Here is a 9,372-nt window from a genome sequence, read left to right as displayed (position 1 = left end):
AGTAGCACACCATACATTTAAGTACTTAGGAATCCAGATATACAGAGCACAGGCGGACCAACTTGATGGTAATATGGCAAAGGCAATAACTGCAATACGCTCAAGTGTATCCTTTTGGACATCCCTGCCATTGTCAGTAATGGGGCGGGTTACAATCTCTAAGATGGTGGTGCTCCCCCGTCTCCTATATTACTTTGTGAATGTACCACTAGTGGTTCCTCAGTCCACCTTTTACACACTCAACACAATCCTACTAGAGCTTATTTGGGGGACAGGCTGACGCAGGGTGAGCCTCAAGAAATTGCAGTTGGAACCTCACAAGGGCGGGTTGGGGGTACCCGACTTTAGGGCCTATTATTATGCTTGTCAGCTTCAATGGCTATCTTATTGGACAGCAGGCAGGAACCTGCAGGAAATAGGTTACAAGACCCGAGACTTAGAGTGAGGAGCCCCACATACACTACTGTTACCGAAAGTAAAAATTCCCCCTGCTGTGCCTCCATTACTTAAAACGGCACTCCCCTGCTGGAAGAAGGCTCCGCTATACACCTCAGATGTGATTCCGTATGCTGGTAATATTCCACTATTAGGAATACTGACCACTGATGGCAGGCTCATGAAGGCTCGGCTACGTGACTGGGCGGACGCTGGCGTGGAGGAGGTCGGGTTGCTGTTTGGCGATGGGACCCTCCTTGATCATGACACCTTTGTACAGACCACTGGCATACCAGATCGTCTTCATTTAACTCATGCAGCAGTTTCTCACTATGCTAGGAAGACATGGGCACCTCAACGTGATGAAATCCCCTAGCTGCCCTACTTTGCCCGCGTGGCAGGAAGAGGTGATACGATGGAGCGGTGCGGAAAGCGCAGCAATTAGGTGCAAGGAGGCTTGCGGCATACCTAAACACCCCATTTCTATGGAGTGGGATCTCATGCTGGAGGGTTTTAAAACTCTAGATCTTCTTCCTCCACATATCACTCCTACTCCATAATGTACTCAGTTGTGTGCGGCCCACGGGTTAAAGAGCTGTTAAGGGTCGTATTCACATTTCATCTGCTCACCAGCAGCAACTTGTAGCAATTGGTATATATATACAACACACAAGGTCGAGTGGCACACAGGAACCGGCAGGTCAGGAGGGAGGCGGAGGGTGGGGGGTTATATGTTATTGAGATTGTTTAGAAATATAATGCATAATTGTACAGAGTGTGATTTTTGTATCTTATATGTATGCACTCATTTTTTCATAGCCACAAAGACTGTCTTATTTTACTCTGGCATACGCAAGCAGATCGTTAGTCTACACAAAGGAAATATTTGTATATGATTAGAAAAAAGAAAATGCCATGTTGTACTTGTTATGACAACTTGAAATCACTTTGTGGTGCTCAATAATGTTTGTTTAAAAAAAAAACAGACCACGACCAAACACTGATTGCATTGGTCTTCATAGTTTATTTACTTATTTTTCGAGATTGTTTTTGGAAGACCATTTCATTTTATCTATTAAACTAGAGACAGGAAAACACTATTCGTTTTGACAAAAAAACATGCAAACAAACTGCAACAATATCTCAAACATAAAAATAAATTGATTGCAAATGAATTACAGTTTTTAAACCAGTAATTGTTTTCACAGCAACAATAAACTCAATTTTTACTTCAGTTAATAAATCCTCTGTACGTTGCTGACCAATGGGAACAAATGTTCAAGTAAATTAGTAAATTATTTATCATGCATGATTAATTAAAACTTTTGCATACACGTGATATTAAGAAATTTCTTGTTCATAATTCAATGGGTAAAACAGTATTACAATAGTCATTATACATTGTTTTAAAATTACACACATGGGCATTACGCTCTGAAACGGGTCTAAGGTGCATGTGCATCAGGGAAAGCTGGGCTGGCGGTAGCTTTCCAAGTTAAGCTGCCGTCCTTGCGTGTCCTTTCAAAGTGCATGTTTTTGGAATTACAACCAACGTTGGTTTAAAATGCCTGTGCGACTGTAAGGTGCTTTTGTTAGACTTTGTCGGTCTAGCGTCAAGAGATGCCCAATTCAGCTGTGTTTGGTTGACCAGTGTCCACTTGCAGAGATGTTTTGAGTCTCTTGGCTAATGTGTCAAATGTTTTGTGAGCCAGCAGTTTAGCTGTACCTCAGCTGGATTAAAGCACAGCCTCACTGCCAGCCTACAGGTCCTGGTACCATGCTGCTTGAATAATGGTCGTAGTAAGGTGCTTCTTATGTCCCTTAGGTTGCGGCAGATGTAGATGATATGGATAAGATCCTTATTGCATCTTCTGCATAGGCGACATAACTGCAGACCTCCTCTCCTTTCCCATGATGGAAGATGTGGGATGATCGGAACGACGCCTCGCCATAACTTTAGGAATTTTTCCTTTGTGCTCGCTTTCACGCCCATTTTCAAATACGATTGAGGTTTGAGTGCTTCATAGTCGTTGAGCACTACCCAGCCGTGCGCCCGTTTGGAGAGTGTTTCCTTGTCTTCTAAGACAGATACCACTTGTGTTGCCTTTGAAACAATTGTTTTGAAGAATAGGTGATCTGTTGGGGTTCCCCAAAGGTACGCCAATCCCAGTTTAGGGAGTCAAGCAAGTATTACCTGGCTGGTGATTTTCCGTGATGAAACTACTTGATCCAAAGATGGGAGCTTAGGGATTGTGCCTTGGCGCTTCGGATCTTGTGCCAGCTTTTTATGTACGCGCCCCTTCCTTCCACAAATTTTTTTTGGAGCCCAAATTCTAACCGTGTTTGAGCCGGTGAAACATATCTTGGTAGATGGAAAATCGCTCTGTAAGAATTAGCTATTACTATGTCCAGAGCTGCAGCATAATTTCCTTTGAGAGATTCGCTCCAGTATGTTAAGGTTGGCTGCAATTTTGCACGCAGTACCTTTAGCAAGGGATCGAGTGTGAGGTCAGGCAGAATCTTCTTTGGGGGCTTCATTGCTAGATAGGTCATGATACCCTTTCCCCGCAAGGACTCCAGCTGGGGTTTAAATGAGCTTTTGTGGTCCAAAAGTATTCCAAGATATTTGTAGCTGGTTGTCTGGTCCAGGCATTGCACGTCTAAGTACCAGTTGATTTCTTTCTTCCTATTATAGTTTACTGCTATGATTTTAGTTTTCATAGGATTTATTTTTAGGGCGTTCTGTTGTGAAAAGCTGTTTGTCGTGTTCAAGAGATGTTGAAGACCAATGGGGGTCCGACTTATCAGCACTAGGTGATCCACATGTAGGAGGTTTGCCAATGACATTATCCCCAGTTCTGGGGTATGTGACATACACTTGGCTAGTTCCCTTCAAGATCAGCTTGGAAAAGGTTGAAAAACAGAGGTGATAGGATGCACCCTTGCTTTAGCCCTTTGGAGGTGGGGATTCGTTTTGAGAGGTGTGTCCCTGCACCTCGTTTTATCCTGATCCAAGTGTCAGTATGCAACTGTTTAAGCCGGTCTAAGAGAGGTTTAGGTACCCCCCAACTTTCCAGTTTTTGCCAAAGTTTGGCTCCGTCAATATGGTCCAAGGCTGCGATGTAGTGTAAAAAGCAAAGAAATAGAGAATGTTTTGCCTCTTTTGATGCATCCATTAGCAAGGCTAATGCCATGATGTTGGTTGTGGTTCCTTGCCCCCGGCAATCCCCGGTTTGGTTTATTGGGATTATAGAGTTTTCGGAAGCCCAAGATGTTAATTCATCCAGAATTGTTCCCGTGTAGTACTTTGACTCTATATCAATGAGAACGATTAGTCTGTAGTTGTTTGGAGCTTTCCTTTTGCACTCTTTAAAAATTAGGCTGATGATTGATCCTTTCCAGGACTCCGGGATTGTTGGTGCGCAATTTATGTCCCTAAAAACCAGTGCTAGTGTTTTGCTCCAGTATTTCGCGTTGTGTTTATACAGCATTGGGGGGTATACCGTTGGGGCCTGGGGCACCTGCAAGCCTGCCCCTGGCTATTTGTCTCTTTATCTGTGTTGCTGTTGGGCCGCAGTGCTCTTCTTTAGTAGGCAATGAACAGTCTGAGCCTGCTGCCAGTTCAATCCCCTGATGTTGTTGCATTTTCCTGGGAGAGTCATTGTGCTCTGCTAAAATGAAGTTGTGCGTCATACCATTCCTGTTAGTGTTGCCTCTGTCTGTACTTGCGTGCCCCAGCTCTTTAAATGCATCATCAGCATTTTGCACTTTGTTGTTAAAGTCGTTGAAGAGGTAGTCCACCCAGACTGCCTCTGTTATGTTAGAGTTTATTCCAGGGTGGTTTGGTAGCTGCATTCTGTTGATTGTTTGCCAGAACTTGGCGCCGTTTTTTGTTTGGCGCCGTGGTGCAACTTGGCCCATAGTTTGTCATTCTTTGATCTTTTTTTCCCATTTGTTTCTTTTTATTAGTGCCTTCGATTTCCTAGGGGCACATTGCAGGCCCAAGTCTTGCAGAGTTTTGCGAAGCTGCCTTAGTGTTTGATTTATGGTGCGTTTGAGGTTTTTTATTCTGGGCTGGATGCCATCCTTGTTGGGGTGGCTGCTGTTTGTCTCAATTTTGTCCCTGTGCCAGTTGCGAGTTTCCCTCCAAGGGTCGTGATGAAGCTTTCCCATGCTTTCACTGGTTGGGTTGGTGTGTCTTTCCCTTGGTTGTGTAGTGCTTTAACTGTGATTGATATTCCTACGATGTTACTGGGTTTACACCTTTTCCGCCTGAGATTTGAGGTCCCGTCTATGCCGGTGGTTATGCATGTCTCTAGTGTGAAGGCTGTATTTGCTTTTAGCATCACTTCCTGGGGCAGGTGATCACTGTGTTTGTTATTGCCTATTCTGAAGGAGGCAATTTTATTACAGTGGTTAAGGTTGTGCAGGTAAAATCTAGGTGAGAGGAGGTTTTTGATGACTGGAAGTGGCGACCTGTGGATTGTTCCCCTCAAAGCGGCCATTTAGTTCTCTCAAGTGTAGATGTTCGAGTTCCTGAAGCAGGTGCTTTGAGCATCTTGTTGGTTTATTAATTTTTGCTAGGCCCTGATTCGGGATTCCCGAGGTGGCAGTTAGATCAGCCACAAGGTCCTCTTCTTGTCCATGCCCTAGAGGATGCAAATAAAAGTCGCCTGCCACGATGATGTGATCGACGTCCTGGTCCTCCGTAACCCTTTTTATTTCTTTGACCACTTCTTTGGCTGCTTTTAGTTTTTGTTTGAGTGTGCACGTAGGTGTTAATTATTATAACTTACTCGCATTCCTTGTTAAACTTGAGCCTTATCATCACAGCGTGGATGGCACTTGGAGCTGCAATTTGGGCCATTATGAGTGAGATTTCCCCTATTGTGGTTATTGGGTCCAGTATCGTTAGTCCCCCCGAGGGATGGCCAAAGTCAGATCCCTTTGTAGCTGTAACGAAGTACGAGGTGTATCCCTGAAGCTCGAAGGCCTTGACTTCCCAGGTTTCCTGGAGCAGTATCATATCGAATGTTTTTAGGTAGTTTAATACCTCAAGGTCTTCAGTTTTACTGGCTAGGCCATTGATGTTCCAAATACACATGCAGGTTTTGTCTTGGTCTACTGGGGCTGCCGGCGAGCTACGCATCTCTTGTCAATTGGGTCGCTCTGTTGTTATTGTTCGCTGTATATGCATCCAGTTCTGAGTTGTAGGTGGTGGAGTTATGCCTAGTTGTCGAAGACCTTTGTGCTGCTCCTTGCTCCTTTTAGTACTGAGGTGGTCCTTTTGGGCGGTCTGTTAGTATAGGCATTTAAAAAGGGTGCTGGGTAGGGTGGTTTTGGTTCCGCTTTCAGCTTTATCCCCCGGTTTTGGAATTTGTTTTCTTCTTGGTGATTTTGTTTACCATCTCGCTAGTGTTCCATCTTGTTTTAGTCACATCTAGGCATAACGGGTTGTTAGTTGGTTGAAATTCTATGGAGAGCAAGTCCACAGAGCTTATGTTTTCTAGGCTCATGATGGAATGTAGGAGCCGTACTACGTTCCCTCTGTTTAGTATATCCGCTCTTCCCCGGGGTTTATACTCTGGGATGAATATGATAGTGTTTGTACCCTCTGCGTCTTTTGCCTCCCTTTCCAGGGTCAGGGTTTCCTTGGTGGGAATTTCCTCGTGAGGCGGGGGCCTTAGTTGGGCATGATTTCTCTTGTCAGTTCCTTGGTTGGCGCTAGTGTAAAAAGTTTGCAGAGGATCAATTGATAACCGAATTTTGTCTTGCTTGTTATTTCTGTGCTCGTTCTCGCTCATCAACTGTTGTGATAACTCCCTATGGTTGTTCGATGGGTCATCTCACAGGTTCAGCCTTGGGTTTTGTTCCACTTTGGAGATCTTGCTGGGTTCTTGTGATGGTGCGGTTAACTCCTTTCTTATTTGAGTGGTCTCCTGGTTGTTGTCCTTAGTTGTGGTGCTTTGTGTTGGTGATCTTGAGGATAGCCCCATGGTGGGTGCCTGAATAGTGTTGGATTTTGCGGTGGGGTGTTCTGACCTGTCAACGAAAGTCGGAGTGATGGCCTCAAAATTGAATACAAGTTCAGCGGGGGTTGCCTGGGGCTTGTCTTTGGCACAAAGACCCAAGGCAGCTAACTTCCTGTTTTGTCCCTTCCTTTTTTACTTGTGGCGGACTTTCAGAGGTGAGTTGTTCTTATTGGCTGCTCTCTCTTTAGTTGTTTCTATTACCTCGCTGCCGCCGGGGCAATGGTGTGAGTTAATTGGTGTCGACCCCGTTTGTTGGTGCTCTGGTGTTATTATTTCTGTCCTAGATGGTTCGTCACTCGGGTAAATGTGCGATTTGGCATTTGCTTTTAAGTCAGATAATAAATCTCCTAGCACTGATGGTAACTTGAGTAACGTGTCAATTATTGGAGTGCAGGTGCATTCTGGTTACAAAGTTTGAGTACCGTGAGCCGCTTCTTGCCCCCGCTTTATGGGACCGTTGAGTTCTGCTAGCTTCCTATGTATCCCTGAGGTAAAATCTGCTACAGTTTAAGGGCTGCAAGCCGTAGGTCCAGTTTGTGTGATTGGAATTGGAGCGCCATTGCTGAGTATTGCATAGTACTTAGTATTGTGGCCCATATTGGTTCTGTGTGTGTTAGACCTGTAGAGTTGCTTCTCTCTACCTGCGGCGTGTTTGTGGCTGCCGTGGTGAAGTGAGTTGAGACAGATTTTATATTGTACAAGGCAGCAAGTTCCTCCCATTCTTGCGAAGCTAAGAAGGTCATGTCACCATTCATTGAATGGGAATCTTCGTATGGAATCGTCAGGTGGCTCACTGGTGGTGTGTTGCCGGATGGTTAGTTGAGGACCGCCAGGGCTGCTAGGGCGTCACCTTGTGTAATTAGTGTCTGTAAGGGGAGCTGTTTTTCGGTTGTGATGATGGGACCCATGCTTTTTGTTCTGCCCACTGGCTTGCTTCCAGGGAGAGGGCTCATTGGACCTTGTGGCCCACCCGGTCATTCCCCCTTGTTGCAGCGGTTTTGAGGCCTCTATATCTAGTTGACTCTTTGTTTCTGCGTTGTTGTTTTATTTTTTAGCATTTTGGTGTCTTGTTAGGCTACCTTTTGTGCTACCAGGTGTTGTCTGGACTGACTCACTGCCGTCTCCACCGAGTCTGTCCCCTATTGGGTTGTTGACCTCTTTGTTTGTTTTTGCGTCTGTTTTTTGTTTGGTGATGACCAGGTCTACATCCGTAGCCTTGGTCTTTCCGCAAAGTTTTTCCTTTATGTGAGATGGAGGTTCAGCCGGTTTAGAGGTGATCTGTAACGTAGGATTAAGTCTCCCTGGTTGCAGGGAGTTTGCAGCCCTCTTATGTTTTCACTTTTGGCGTAATTTTGTGCTCCGGGGTCTTTCAGGATAGAAAATATTGTATATATTTTAGGTTGAAAGGTGCATGGATTTTTCCCTTGAGATGACCTCTCAATGCTTATAAGTTCTTTGGATTCCTGGCTTACCGGTGCCGGCTTCTTGCGGGTTGTAGTTTGCAGGTTTTTTGTCGCCGAGCTGTGAGCTTTACTAATGTCCATGCCGGCAATGCAGGTGCTGACAGCGGTGCAAATGTCCCTGCTTTCCGTACCTGTGTCGCATTTTTTTACTTGTTTTGTTTTGCCGTTGTCCGGCCCAGATTCGAGGGCGCCTTTGTCCTTGCCCTCGCACTCTGGAATTTCCTTTTTGTTGGTTTGGATTTTGGTCTTGTTGGAAATCTCCTTTCTCTGCCTGACCTCATTCTCTCCTTGTTATCCTCCTTATTGCCTGATTTGCCTGGTTTGCTTGGTTTGCCTGGGTTGCGCAGTGCTTAATGCTTGGTGCTTTATCGTTAGTGTTTGATGCACACTGTCCTTTGAGGGTGTTCTTTTTGGGGTGTTCTTAATTGGCCCCTGAGTGTTCCTTGACCTCTTGGGCCCCTTTTCTGTTTTTGGTTCTTTTTGGTTTTATTCGGTCCCTCTGGGCCTCTCGAGTGGCCAGCCGCTCTAGTTATTCTAATAATAATATTAGTCTAATCGCTCTGGTTGCTGTAGTTGCCCGCTGGCTGGTTCGTGTGGGGTGCCTGGAGTGTTGTTTTTTTTGGGGGGGGGAGTGTTTAGGGAGAGTCAAGGGGGCTCCTGAGGGACCTAAAAGGCCGGGGAATGATGAGTGATGAGAGGTGATTAGGTGACTAGCCCGCCCCCCAACAACTTGTTGTCGCCTACCTCCCGATCTCCTCCTGACGTTGGTCGGTCTGTTGGTTGGTTGGTTGGCTGATTGGCCGGTCGGGTGGTTCCAGAGGACATGCCGATTTGTTTTGTAGAGCTTGTTTACTGCTCATTTACTGCCAAGGTCCTCAGGGCCACCAACGAGTGTCGTGTCCTGTTGTCACCAAGGTCCTCAGTACCTTGACTGGTTAATTATAAAAGGGTGATTGATGGGTGATTAATGGGTGTGATGTCGGTGACTCTTCTCCGTTACCGCAATTTTCGGCATCAAGCTAGCTACCAGCTAGCTTATCTGTGGCGCCCCAGGTTTGGCAAGATGCGGCCGGCGACTGAGAGCATGCACTGGCCCACTGCGCGGTTGCTGTGCTCTTGCCTCAGGTGTGGTGTGGTGATTGATCCTGGGACGGAATGGGAAGGGAAACCAGGCAAACCAGGTAATTACTGGATAGTTGCCTAAGTAAGCGCAGGTAGGCTGTGAGCAGGGATCACTGGTGAGCCGCCAGCCGCACCCAACCTGGTTGGGCCACTTCCACAGACACACCGGCACACACTCAGCGGCCACCCCTAATGGCGGCCGCGCTCACTTCTCGCTTGCTAATCTTCCCTGCGGCTGCCTTCACTCCCCTTCGTGCGCAGTGAGAGGTTCGCTGTTTCACAGGGCTCTCGGGCCCGCTTTGATGTTGGAACTTTTCCGG

This window comes from Triturus cristatus, chromosome 4_1 (assembly GCF_964204655.1).
Source record: "Triturus cristatus chromosome 4_1, aTriCri1.1, whole genome shotgun sequence".
NCBI classification, from domain to species: Eukaryota; Metazoa; Chordata; class Amphibia; order Caudata; family Salamandridae; genus Triturus; species Triturus cristatus.
The sequence above is the reverse complement of the archived record's forward strand: the minus strand, read 5'-3'. Positions refer to the sequence as shown.